The sequence below is a fragment of the Vespa velutina genome, chromosome 6 (assembly GCF_912470025.1).
Source record: "Vespa velutina chromosome 6, iVesVel2.1, whole genome shotgun sequence".
In the NCBI taxonomy this organism is placed as follows: domain Eukaryota; kingdom Metazoa; phylum Arthropoda; class Insecta; order Hymenoptera; family Vespidae; genus Vespa; species Vespa velutina.
The window spans coordinates 2450061-2464798 of record NC_062193.1 but is presented as its reverse complement, the minus strand read 5'-3'; the positions used below and the strand labels follow the sequence as shown (position 1 = coordinate 2464798).

Here is a 14738-nt window from a genome sequence, read left to right as displayed (position 1 = left end):
GATAAGTTAAGAATGATTGTCGATCGTCTCGAAATTCTTACAATTTTTATGCTCGTGTTCTTTTTTTTTTTTTTTTTTCATCATCATCCATCTTTCGTTTGTGCGTTTCATTTCGAAATGACGTCAATACAATTAGAAAATATGAATAAGTATAATGAAAGAAGAAGAAAGAGATTTCTTCGAGAATATTTTTATTCGTTCGCAAAAAGAAAAGAAAAAAAAAAAAAGGAAAAGAAAAGAAATTAAAGACTATGTGTTCCCATACGAATATACGAGCGTGCATGCAAGAAACATACTTTCCCACGAGAAAAAAAAAGTGTGCTTTCTGATATTAAATATATATCGTAAGGTAGAAGGATCGAGCAAAAGAAGTATAATGATGATGATGATAGTCGTAATGATGATAATGTAATGAGAACGGTAGGAAGAGTTTCTTTTTTATACTTGTTTATTATTGTTCTCTCTCTCTCTCTCTCTCTCTCTCTCTCTCTCTCTCTCTCTCTCTCTCTCTCTCTCTCTCTCTCTCTCTCTCTCTCCCATTCATTTGTAATCGTTCGTAAATCACATTATTAACAGTATTGACTCTTGCGTATAGCCTCATTTGGAAAGTCATTTTGTTGAAAAATGAATCCAAGCTTCGATCGATATTGACGCGTGTTCGTTGCGCGCGTGCGCACAAAAAAAGAGGAGAAGTAGGAGGAGGAGGAGGAGAAGGAGGAAGGCAACTAATTACCGGACGTTATCGCAGCTTCTCGGGATTTAATACGAGGATGCACGTGCGATGGAAACTCCTCTATACTTGGCAAGAGATGCACGCCAATAATCTTTCTCCCTCTCTCTCTCTCTCACTCTCTCGCTCTAGTCGAGCTCTGTTGGATGCCGATAAGTTTTTCGATCGGTTGGAGTAAATGGGAAACTCGTGTTACCTCGAACCACGATGGACGTGTACGCGTCGTCTTGGAAAAGTTATCGCTTTCGCGTGTGAAAGAGTTAGTGAATATGTATGTGTGCGTGAAAGAAAGAGAGAGAGAGAGAGAGAGAGAGAGAGAGAGAGAGAGAGAGAGAGAGAGAGAGGGTGGTATCTAGGCTCTTATATTGTATGTGGCACGAATTATTTCGACGAACGGATACTTTCGATAGGTCGCATCTATCCTCAGGATTTCTTACAAGTTCGTGGAGATAAAATGAAAAGAAAATGATCGTGACGACGAATATCTTTCTTTTCTTTCTTTCTATATTTAGTTCTTTTTCGAGGTATTAAATATGGACATTTTAAAAGGAAATGTAGATCGTAATTTTTTTAATATCTCTGATTTCTAGGTCATTTTCATGGATATATATATATATATATATATATATATATATATATATATATATATGAAAGAGAGAGAGAGAGAGAGAGAGAGAGAAAAGTTGAAGATAACTTTTTCTTCGTCTTGTTCGAGAGTGACAACTCTCGAGTAAAGTATGTCACTTGCACTTGCCATATTCAACTAGTCAGAGAAACTTACATGGGGTTTGCCGATCCGAGCGAACTGGGTCGTCGACGAAGACAAGGACGAAGACGAAAACTACAACTATGACTACAACTACGACGATAACGACTACATCGAATGGTATTTATCGATCGAAGATAGAAATTTTCTCTTCTCGTCTTTGTAAACGAAGTTACGTCGCGAAACGAGGTATAGCAGTCTTTGTAGCCGGAGGCAAGGTAATTTCTAAGGGAAAATATATCGAGAAGGATGTTCATGAGAATCCATGTCTCGTATCTTATAGGATGGAACTTATAGACACTCATGTTTCTATACATGCATAAGTATATATATAGTATGCATAAGTATAAGGCCACCACTCAAAATTTGTTTGTACATTTTAATCTAGAGTAACACGCGTAAACACGTGCGTATCACGTGTCGTCTACTCCAATACATACATAAGTATGTTTGTGTCTGGGTGTGTGTATATATATATATATATATATAATATATATATATACATATATAATATAATATATATGTATGCACGTACGTATATTTTAAAAGCATCAGCCGGACTTTAAACACGTGCTTCAGTAACCTCCAACGACTTCTTATAAAGTATAATGACTAAATAATCTAATAACAATGGGAATAATGTGTATACCAATAGTAATAACACGCATATGAAAGTCATTATAATAATAAAATTGATAACAAAAATTATTCTATTATTCCTTTAATTATTTAAAAGAGCCTCAAAGTTATCTAGACTCTTTTATGATTATCTTCGAGTCCTTTTTTTAACTCCCTCTTTTCACCCTCGTCTTGTTTATTAATAGATCATGCTTTTGGCAATCTGCCTATCGTTTCCTTTCATTCATGTTTCTGTCGGATGCGTCGGTAAGGGCGAAAATAAACGAACGAATGGCTACTAATTTTCACTACGAGAGACAATCACATCCATCTTTTCTTTCAGCTTTGTTTATTTATTTATCTTCTTTCGATAAATCGATCAATTTTGTAAAATTTTGCTCTCTCATTCTTCATACATCTTTCTTTCTTTTTTTCTTTTATCTTGCTTTTTCTTCAATACTCCATATATTTTGTTTTATTATATCATCTGTATAATATGTAGTGTGAAATTCAAATTTTTCTTCGTTCTTTTTTTCTTTCTTTCTTATATTATTTTTTACTTCGATCACATGCTCAGAAAGGAGATCGAAAGCGATCGTGACGTAAGAGGACACGCTCGGCCATGCGAAAAGACACGAATAATCAGTGGTGAGGATTAGACTGGCTGCTTTTGAAAGGTTTTGCCTTGTCTGTTCATGGATTTTATAATCTTCGTTGTAAGTATATTTTTTCAGAAGATGGAAGAAAAAACATAATGTGATGTAATAATATCTAGTAAAAACATTTGCCGTATTAATAATTTTTATTAATACGGCAATAAAACATTTTTACGAATATCGAAATCGTGTATGTGTGTATAAAATATAAAGCCAGTCTTTAGGATTGATTATTATGTAAAAAAAACTGTCTTATATATAAAAATAAATTTTTGATTTTTGGATTATACCGTCAATTTTTTATTGTTAATTTTCTTTTACGAGACAAGAGAGAACATTTTCGCACGAATGATTTCGAGGTTCGTTTGGTTACCCGGAAAAGAAGTCTAACATTACATGGATTTGTGTCGTAATATAGAGCATAGAGAAAATACGAGGTCCCGCGTGACCAGTAGCTGGATTAAATCGAACATTCGAGGATTTTACTAATCGATTTTAGTACACTACGTTAGACTTTTACGTGTCTACGTAATATGTATATATACATATGAGTATATGTATATATACGTATGTACATGTATAGGTAGATATATGCCCACGCGTATAGAAACGCGATGTGTATGTATGTGTATACATATATACACGTATATATACACACACACACACACACACATATATATATATATATATATATATATATATATCTGTAACCGGCTATCTTATACCGCGGTACAGACTGTTGCGAATTTAATTACTTTACTTCTCGTCCTACTACTTACATATATGTATGTAATGTTCTATCCAACTTTCAGTTGAATGAAAACTTGGAAAACGAGATATATGAAGTTGCTTGAAAAATTAATTTGAACATTATGATATTTTGTAGAATGAGAATATCTTGTTAATTCGAGTAAATAATTTTACCTTGATAATATCTGAATAAATATGTTTTTAACATGGATCTATTATATTTGTATAATGTGATTATCTATGTTCTAAAATGATTTAAATATACACCTACACCCAGACACAGAGAATATATAAAAGCAAATAAAACAAATTTTTTTAAATCTGTTATTAAAAAAAAGTAATAATAAAAAAAGGAGACAACAGCGAAGTTCCTATTTTCTAATTAGTCACGTTACATAAAAGAATTAAATAAGAGATATAAAAGTGTGATAAAAAAAATGCAGTATGCATAATTAATAAGAATAAATGATACGAAAAGAAATGAATACGAATTTACGCAATACAGATAAAAAGAAAAAGACGCAATAATATATCAGAGAAACCAGAGACACGAGAGAGAATTTCAACGCGAGAGATATAATAGTTCTCGAGAGAGAAGCGAAGATCGTGGCGGTGATCGTTTTACATCGAGCATGTAACCGAATAAGAACGGAGATCGTATGCGCGATCGACTAAGAACAACGTATTCAAGTATACCGATAAGATCGATAAGTCGTAATTAAAGTTTCTTAATTAATCACGGAGAACAGAGATACGGTTAGCTTTTACCGTCTTGACTTTTCATATTAGGCACGTGGCACGTTGTATTTAAAAATTTCTTCCCGTCGTCAATTTTAAACCGGAAATATGAGCCATATTTTAATTTAAATCGTTCGATTTCGATTGGGCACAAAATGTCAGACACGTAAGAAGAATTTTGATGATTATTAATTTAAAAATTTACCGTATTACTCTTTCAAACAAATACTTTTGTCTTGTTCGTTTCTCGATATGATTTATTTACAAGTTCGATATAATGGAATAAATATTAATCTGCTCAATTATGAGACTCATATGACAATGAATAAAATCGATGATGACAAAATAAGAACACAAGTGCAACATAAATACAACTTGTGCATAAGAATACATTATTTCTTAATTACGTTACATCAAATGAAATAAACAATATTAATTAATATATTCGCTTATATTAGACTTACTTGATAAAAGAACAATAATTATTTTCAAATTAAAAAAGGTTTACCATAATACACGTGAGTGACAGACGATGAGAATTTGCGAACATATCTCATTAACACATTTCCTTTCTTTTTCTCTCTCTCTCTCTCCCTTCCTCCCTCTCTCTTTCTCTTTCTTTCTCTCTTTTGTAATCGTTACACGTGACACGTGTGCTCGATGTTAAACAGAATAAAGAATGAGAAACATGGTAAGACGACAAAACGAAGAGACTAAAAGGGGAACGACAAAGACAAAGAAGGAAAGAGAGATAAATAGATAAGAGAGAAGAAAGATCAAGGATAGAAATGACGGAGAAACGTTCGACGGGAACAAGTATCGCGGTTGTTTGCACTTCTCGCGAGAAGAGGTTATTAGATGCGAAACGTCGTGTCGTAATAAATGCCCGGTGCATAAATACACTAGCTGTGTACGACGACTACGCAAAAGATCATCTCTCTTTCTCTCTCTTTATCTTTATGTCTATGTCTCTCTCTCTCTCTCTCTCTCTCTCTCTCTCTCTCTCTCTTCCTCTCTCTCCCTCCATCCCTCGCACGAAGGCCGTTTCCATGTCATCTGAATTCCTGTGGTGCAATGAGCCCATCTTCTTCGCGTTTATATGTTGGTGTAATATATATCTACGCCTTCGAACTCGCACTTGACCTCTGCAACATTTTCTCTTCCTTCTTCTCTATCTATCTGTGTATTTATTTCTCTATTTCTCTCTCTCTCTCTCTCTCTCTCTCTCTCTCTCTGGATATTTCAAGAAAGAAATTGTTAATTGGTGGAATCTCGATCAGATATAATTATTAGAAGATATAATCGATAATTACTCGATTTATCTCGCTTTCTATCTATTTCTTCTTCTTTCTTTCTTTCTTTCTTTCTTTAGTATTTTATTTTAACCTAGTTTTCTTCTAATCTGTGCGCGCATGCATAACACACATTTTATTGGAATATTTCTAATAGATAAGATCCTAGTATTTTCATGCGTAACATAAATAATATGTGTAATTTTGTTTGAAAATAAAATTTCGAGATTGTTCTTATTTGGTAGAACGACCATTAAACGATTTAATTACGATGATATAAACATTCAAACGATCGATAATCGTTAATCAAAAAGTTATTTTTGGCTAATTAAGTTCTACGGATTTAATAGCGTTTAATTAAAATGTAACTTGTACATCGTATTTTCGTCTTGACAAACGAATTCGTTCATTTTAATGAACAATCGTTATTTTCAAAAGGTACTTTTCAAAAAATGAAAATTACATTGAAAATAATGTACAAAGGACATTCTATTGTTTTAAAATATATGTATCTCATGTTTTCTTGATCCGTTCGGTTCCGCTCTGATTCAATGAGACGGCGAAAACTTTATTCTTTTTCTCTCTCTCTCTCTCTTCCTCCTTCTCTCTCGTTCTTTTTCTTTTTCCTTTTCTTTCGTGCAACAAGTATTTATAATATATTATTATGCGTCTACATGGTAGCATTATACCGACAAAGCACGACTAGTATCGCCGAGCTTGATCACGCGCGTGGACAATTAACGCCATGCCGTAATTATGTCGACAGTAGAAAAAGAATAAGAGAGAAGGAGGGAAAGAGACAGAGAGGGAGAGAGAGAGAGAGAGAGAAAGAGAGAGAGAAACTTTCGAAATCTCCTTTACCGCAAGTACCACATACGACAATGATTACTCAATTACTCCTGTCGATAAATGAAAGATAAGCGTGGCCGGTTACATTTTCTATTCTTTTTCATCTTTTTATATGTTAAAAAAAATATAATAATAATAATAATAAAAAAAAAAAAAATGATTTAGAATAAATTCTTCTTTCTCTTTTTTTTTTCTTTTTGCTCTTTAAATATAAATGATCGAAAATATAACTGCATTTTCTTCTTTTTGTAACGTGTAATCACTATATTATATACGAAATCTTCGTGAAAATCTTGATGAAAGATAGAAATATCATGATTTCTGTTGTGTTCGGAATGTTTCTAACGGCGATGAACTCGTGAGAGTCAGACATGGTGTAACTTAGTAACTCAACGAGTTAGCAAGTTTCAAGAATGGCTTGCAAGTTGACGAGGACAATGATGACAACGACGACACTTTATATATATATATATATACACATATATATATATATATATATATATACATTCATTCGTTCTTTTCGCAGAATTCTTCCTTGGCTCGTCATCGTAACGTTTTCACGAGAGACAGGATGTCGTTGTCTCTCTTCTTACTTCTGACCCCGTACTACCTTCCAGTTTCTATTGTCAAGACGCTTGAGAAGAGACAAGGAGAACGGAACGATCCGTTTTCTACCGGATTATGCAACCTTCCATTGTCGGCTTTTGCCTTCTCGCGAACACCTTACGCTCTTAGAACACGACGAAAGGAAAATATCTGCCTTATAATGCGATGATATCATTCGTTCGTAATGTTTTCCTCAAGACAGACTTGTTTCACGTCAAATTAATTACTTTTTATACTTTTTTTTTTTTTTTTTTTTTTTTTTTTTCTATAAATCTTCTATCAAGTATTACATGTATATACAATATATTTTAAAGAAAACAATATTTATTATAAATTTAAATTTTCTCGCATTATTTTCAACTATTTCTTCAGAAATACTTTACACACATACACACACACACATACACACAAAGAAAAAGAGAGAAGGAGAGAAAATTAAAGAAAAACTGGAAGTAACTAACCTTAACTTTTAAGATGAGATAAATAGAACCGAGGAGTGAGATCGATTTCATATGGAACGATCCATAAAAATCGTAAAAAATGACTTCGAAGAGATTGATAAATGAAAAAAGAAGAAGAAAACAAGAAGTTTCTTATTCTTCCTAGTTCCCAAAAGACAAAAAATTAAGAAAAAATATCCAAGAAAGGGTTATATCTGAGTTGCAAAAAAAAGAAACGATCCCTCGTTGTAATCAGTGTTTTTCTTGAAGAAAGAAAGCAAGCAAGCAAGCTTTATATCCCGATCGAAAGAACGTTTATTACCGTATCGGTTCCGCGACTCGTCTTTTCCTCTTCGAAAGAGTAAGCAGCTTCTTCCTCTCTCGTTGATCTTCTCCGGTTAACTCGCGTCTTATAGAACTGGGCAGCAGGAAGACAGGGACTCACTCGGACTCACCTGAAATTAGAAAATATAACGAGGCTTAGAGAGAGAAAGAGAGAGAGAAAGAGAAAGAGAGAGAGAGAGAGAAAGAGAGAAGGTAGTGCACATCGCAATGCTTTGCTACGATGCGCCTTCGATGTAACTTTGCTTCGCTTCGCGAGAAGATCGTAAATTTACCTCGTTTACCTTGCTCGGATAAGATATGGGTCGGGGTTCGCGAGAAGACATGTGTGCACGTGGAAAGGGTGTCGTAAAATATTTTCTTTTGCTTTTTCTATGTACATACATGTACGCGTTTATATGTCCTTTAAGTGAACTTTTAAGTTCGTGTGTATCTGAATGTAAATATACATGTGGAATACGGCGACTTTGGTATCCGGAATATGTTACACTACAGCGTAAAACGTGCCTCTTTTAGAATATGTGGGGAGAGAGGGGGGAGAGAAAGAGAGAGAGAGAGAGGGAGAGAGAGGGAGAGAGAGAGGGTAAGTGAGAGGATTGCGGAAAGGTGCCAACACGAGATGCATAATTACACTTATATCATACACTTAACCTAGGTAATATATAGTATAATTTAAATACCACGCCGGAAGAAATTTTCTTTTCCTACATAGTAATTATAAAGAAAGTCGTCTTCTGATTATACATATTTTATTCTATCGGAAATAGGATTTTTCTTTTTATTTCATGTCATCATTCTATAAAAATATCTTTTACCTATGATATGCTAATCATTAAATTGTTTTTCTATCAAGCGTGATAACGATGAAATATGATCGACGGTAAAATTTGTTGAATGATATTTTATCTTTTATTATGAAAGAAGATCGAGAAAAACATTTCATCTATCTTACTAACATAAAATCGTCTTTGATTTCAAGAATTCAAATATATCGAATCGAAATATTTAATTAATCGTGCAAGAGGTTAACGATGCAATTTTGTTCTTACCGATCTTTGTGTTAATTTATGCAGAATGAGTATTATAGCAGTAAAACGGATTCAGAGAAGTATAGTCGATAAATTAGCTAAGAGAGACGCACTTTAAGTCGGCACTGATTGCGAGACTACCATGTGTAACGTCATATTAAGATAAGAAGAAATGACTTCTCATTTTGCTGTGTGCGCCTATGCCGTACTGACTCGTTATCGTCCCTGAAATGACTTCTTTAATATGGTTAACAAAGCTGTAATATGACCTGGTTCTATCGTGCGACAAATTGCATAACGTCATCGAATTAACGTTTTGTCTAGCCAAGCAAAAATATAAAGTGGGTTGGGAAGAGATTAACATTTTTCTGAGCTCATATCTATTAGGTATATCAAATATGTCTGATAGTTTTAATATTTTTTAAAAAGATTAATAAACGTGTAAATATTATTTATATTCTTAAATGACTATGCCATTTATTCAAATAATGATATTTCTATATTATCTCATTCTTAATTATCAAAATAATCTTTGGACTATGTCCAAAAAAACGAAATCTCTGAAGATTATTGAGGACAATGTCTTCATAGTTTCAGACACTCACTTAAATGTCATTAGTCACCTAAGCAAAGTTCGACAAGACTCTTGTCATTATCTTACTTTAAATATTATATATATGTACATATCTTCTATCTGGTATTTCTTGAATTGCTTATTTTTGTATTTTCAGTTGTATATTCGAGCCTTTGAGAGTTCCTAAGTTTTTTTGTAGATGAACATGACTAATGGGTATATGTATTTAAATATTTATCAATCTATTCAATTGATTAATATTGTTACTATCTTTTAAATGTATAAACCACTTTTGCATGAATAAAATAATGTTTATGTTATACAATGAATTGTATCGATTTTCTTAATATGTATTCCAATATAATTTTCTTTGGAAAACTCAACAATCTCTTTTCAACCTATACATACATACATACATACATACATACATATTTAACACACAATATGCATACATGTATGTGTGCGTGTAACATCATAATAAGATAGAAAATTAGAGATGAAGAAAAGGTAAAGAAGAAAAATAAAAGATATAAGAAATTGAAAAGGTAAAAGAAAGGAAACTAGGAAACGTTTGGTGCTGTGTTTTCTGCGAAAAAGCTAGACTTTATACATAGGAGGAATAGAAGAAGAGGCCCGTCGTGTCGCGAAATAACAAAGAGCCGGTGGTACGATGCGCCAAGAGAGTGCAAGAAGAAAGTGCGTTCACCTCTACTAGCATCCTTTACAGCCTTAGCTCGAACGCTAACCTTCTCGAGCTTTTCTATCCTCGGAAGGTAGCAGCTAGGGCCTTCTATCTCGAGCAAGGAGCACACTTACGCACTTACGGCCTTACGCGTTAATGCCGTAACGATCGTGAACCAGCCTCAGCTAGCCTGACTGCGGCTTGCTACCGTGACTGGCTGCTGTAGCTGCTGTTGCTGTTGTTGCTACTGCCATCAGTCAACGTACTTTTCCTTTTATGCTATCGACCGCATTAAGAAAGTCCAATGAATTTATTATTTTACGATGATGGATGTATTAATATTGATTTACGATTTTTATCATATAAAAAAGATGTTAAATTAGTATATGCGTAATCTATATAAAACTCTATAACATTGTGTAACATTGAAGTAATGTTTATGTACGTAGGTATATATATATGTCTGTATTTTTTCAGTTTTGCTTCATTTTCTTATTCTTTTATATAAAACTAATCGTTTATTTATATCCAAAAATTAATGTTCGCTTAATAAATATGTTATAAGTTTCGTATTATATAATTTTGTTTTTTTTTTTTTTTTTAAACACGGAAAAAGTACGCTTTACAGTAATAACGTGTTTACTGTATAAAATAAAAATTTTCTATTCAAAGTAAAGATAACAATTGTATTATATATAATATTAAACATATTGTATAATATTATATATTACGTTAGAATTATGTGATTTTTTAGGATCCTGGAATAATAATCTTTAAAAAAAAAAAAAAAAAAAAAAAATCTATAAAAAAATCATTATAGAGAAATCTAATTGTAAGACAAAAAAGAAATAGAAATGACCTTTTCTCTATATTCAAACTTATCGAAATAGTATGTACGTATGTGAGTAAGCGGTCACCTTTTGTAAATGACCGACATTTTTTAAAGACGTTTTCGAGGTCGTTTTGGAGGGCACATTCTTTGAGAGGGCGGACGTCTACCCCGAAGAAAAGAATGTTCTCAAATGATCGAAGGAGCCTAACAGGTATGCGAGGATCGGAAAAAGGAGACCCGTCTACGCCCACTGGAAATTTTACACTACGTCATCCGTCCGAGAACGACCTCGTCCTACAAGCTGTACTAAACTCTCTTTTACGATGTATACACACACATACATATTCATACACGATATAAGACAGATAAATATACAAGAAAATGATTGACTTTGAAAATGAAAACATTACGAAGTTCTATGGAATTAAAAAAAATTTTACTGTACAAGATTGTTTTCGTTGTAAGGATACAACGCATATATTAAAGTTAGATATTAGATCAATAAGGTATATATATATATATGAATATATATATACACATATATGTACATAAGAATCATTCGTAGATCGCATTAACTTTTAGTATTTTAACAAATTTTACTACTAAAAATTATTTAATGAATGATTAATTTGATATTTTATATTTAATATAAAAATGTTTTTAATAATTAGATTTAATACTACTAAGCTATTAAAATATTTATGGCGATTGAATAATAAATAATGTACAACACACACACACACACGTGTGCATGCGCGTTATTTTACTAATTTTCTTTAATTTTTGTTTTACGCAGTTAATCGATTTAGGAAATGAGTGATTTATATATACTGGATTATGTAACTGTTTATATATCAAAAATTAACATTGCAAATATTTTTTCTTATTTTGTAGAATTTACGTAGCACGTTTTCCAAGAACGACTTCTTCGATACAAATTTTAATAATAAATAATTAATGATTTATTGAAAAAAAAAAATTGATATTTATCTTGTAATCATTTTTTTCTTGTTCCATATATTATGAATTTTTTTCTTTTAAATATCTTCGATAGATTAATTTTACATGATATAATCATTCCGTATAAGATATCGCGCAATTTAATTCTCGTAGGTGGATGTGTCGCCGGACGATGTAATTTGCTAGAAGTAGTGCGTATGATCGAGGAGAAAAGAACGGACGCGTTTAATTGCTATGACAACCCACGCCTGTTCATTTACATTTTCGTCACGATTATTGTTAAAAAATTCAAACTCCTTTCACGGAAATTTTATTTTCTACATGACGTCTCTAGATTATTATACATACATATATCGAGATAATACGTTGCATATATAATTACTATACATATTTTATAATTAATAGCAATATCAAGTATGGTATCGACTTTATGTACGAAATTATATATATTGCTCTCTTATTTTGACCTATTTTATTTTATCTATAATTATAGTTGTAAAATTATGTGTATAATTGTGTGTGAAAAAAAATAAAAAGGAAAAAACTGATAGAATATTTTTTAATTGATCGCTAATCAACAATTTTATTTTTTATTTTTTTCTATCCACTATTTATTGGATTGGCGTAGAAGTAGAGATAGACTTTATCGAGAGATGCTTGGAATGAACCCCTTTGTTCATTTTCTTAATAAAATCTATTCACTATACCAAAGTATTTATTAATAATAATGTATTGGATTGGCAATTAAACGATTTTGAATTTTAAATAAGAAGGAAAATTCAAAATTTTTACTTGAAAACATAATTTTATTAAATTAGGTATTGTCCTTTATTGTCGATGACCTTTTGTCATTTTTCAGGCAATATTTTCTTCAGTTTATAAAACTTCTGATTTTTGTCTGCAAAAAACTAAATTAAATGAGAGTTTACATCATCAGCGTCATTAAAAATTTTATCATTTAAAAAGTTCTGCATGAAACAAAATAAATCAAAATCTGAAGGCGCAAGGTCAGGGCTATATGGTGAATGTGACAACACATCCCAACCTAGCTCCAATAATTTTTGGCGAGTGACCAAAGATGTGTGGAGCTTTGCATTGTCATGTTGTAAAACAATACTCTTAAGATTTGCCAATTCTGACCGCTTTTCTTGAACTGTATCGGTCAGTTTGGTAAGTTGTTGAACATAGACATTTGAATTAACCGTTTGGTTTTTTGATAAAAGTTCAAAGTGCAGAATTCCTTTATAATCCTACCAAACTGACATAATCTTTTTTTAGTAAATTTCAATTTTGTTTCAATGCTGTTTGGGCTGGTTCATCTTGCTTCTTTTTCGATTAACGCTGTTGTAAACTATCCACTTTTCATCATCAGTAATCAGTCGTTTCAGAAGCAAATCGCAGTTGCTAATGCGTTGCGTCAAATGAATTTCCTTAAGCTAATGAGGGACTCATACATCGAGTTTCTTAACATAGCCAAGCTGTTTTAATTTTTTTTTGAATGCATGTATACGATACATTGTGCTTCTCTGCAATCTCATGTGCTATGACGATCTGAATCGATTATAGTCTTGATATGGCTCTCATCAACTTTGGACAGCCATATCGTTGCGCATTTTTGAGTGAAAAATCATCAGAACGAAATATAACAAACCAATTTTGTCACTACGTTTCTTTCAAGACTTCATTCTTAGATACGGCACATAACTTCTTGTATACTTACAATGCGTTTCTGTCTTTTTAAAAATAATACAATAAAATATGTTTGAAATGCGCGTTTTGTTCTTCCATTTTTAAATTGGGATAAAAACGAAATTAAATAACTAATTGATACAATTTTCTTACTAATTAAAGTTAAAAAAAAAACAAATAACAAGAAAATAATATAGATTAGGTGTTTTGAACTCCTGAAAAAACAAAAGAATATGCTAAAATCGTCTATCGATAAAATCCGCAATCACTTAGTTGCCAACTCAATACATTATACTTAAAAAATATTTTGGTATAGTGAATTATTAAGAAAATTAACAAAGGGTTTTTTTAAGAAAATGAACAAAGGAGTTCATTCCAGTATCTCTCGATAGAGTCTATCTCTACTTCTACGATCCATTATCTTCTTCAGGTAGAAGGACAGAGAAAGAGAAAGAGAGATAGATAGACAGAGAGAGAGAGAGAGAGAGAGAGGGAGAGAGAAAGAGAAAGAACCCAGAACGATAATACATTTTAAAAAGAAAAACAGGTACCACTTATAATCTCGTACAAAGCACGAAGGAAGTATTACAAAGGACGATGAAAATAGCGGGAAATAAAGTGCAGTAAATGAAGGAAGATCTTTCTCCCTCTCTCTCTTTTTCTGGAGGATCCGTAAAGAGGAAGGACCTGTCTCTCGATATATCGAGCAAACCAAAGAGGAAATGATTCTCTCAAAAGATTTCTCCAGCTTCTTTCATAAGATTTACAGGAGAGCCTATAGTTTTCTTTATCTCTCTTTCTTTTTTTTTCCATTGACTATACATATGAAAAGAGTATGAAGACCAGAAGCTTCTTTGTCAAAAAGAAAGAAGAGAATTCTTTAAAAAGATGAAGATCCTTTCGAAATGTATAGAATAGAATGGAGAAGAAGAGTAAGAAGAAGGCTAGTTTCAACGTCGTACTATTGCCCTGACATGGACGAAAAGATGTAAGAAAAACAAAAATAAAAGGAAAGTAAAAAAAGAAAAAATATAAAAATAAAATGAAACTAAAAATGTTCTGCTAAAAGAGAACAGTAATAATAAACAGAAGTTTATTGAATCAACATTTTAAAATAGAATTAAACGAAAAACTGATTTGACAATTAAAAAAGAATGATACTGTTTGATTAAAATAAAAAATAGAA

General features: G+C 32.0%; 1 protein-coding gene across 10 annotated transcripts in view; it reads right to left on the bottom strand.

The window, feature by feature from the left end:
- The window catches only part of LOC124949875 (uncharacterized protein CG43427), a 90650-nt gene that overhangs the window by 29325 nt on the left and 46587 nt on the right, over positions 1-14738 (bottom strand). For 9 of the 10 annotated variants that reach the window (XM_047495650.1, XM_047495646.1, XM_047495651.1 and 6 more), the window contains exon 3: positions 7768-7900. The exons of the other annotated variant lie outside the window; for it this stretch is intronic. The gene's annotated coding sequence lies outside the window, so the exon portion shown is untranslated. The remainder of the gene's footprint in view (positions 1-7767; positions 7901-14738) is intronic. 10 annotated transcript variants of the gene reach the window in all.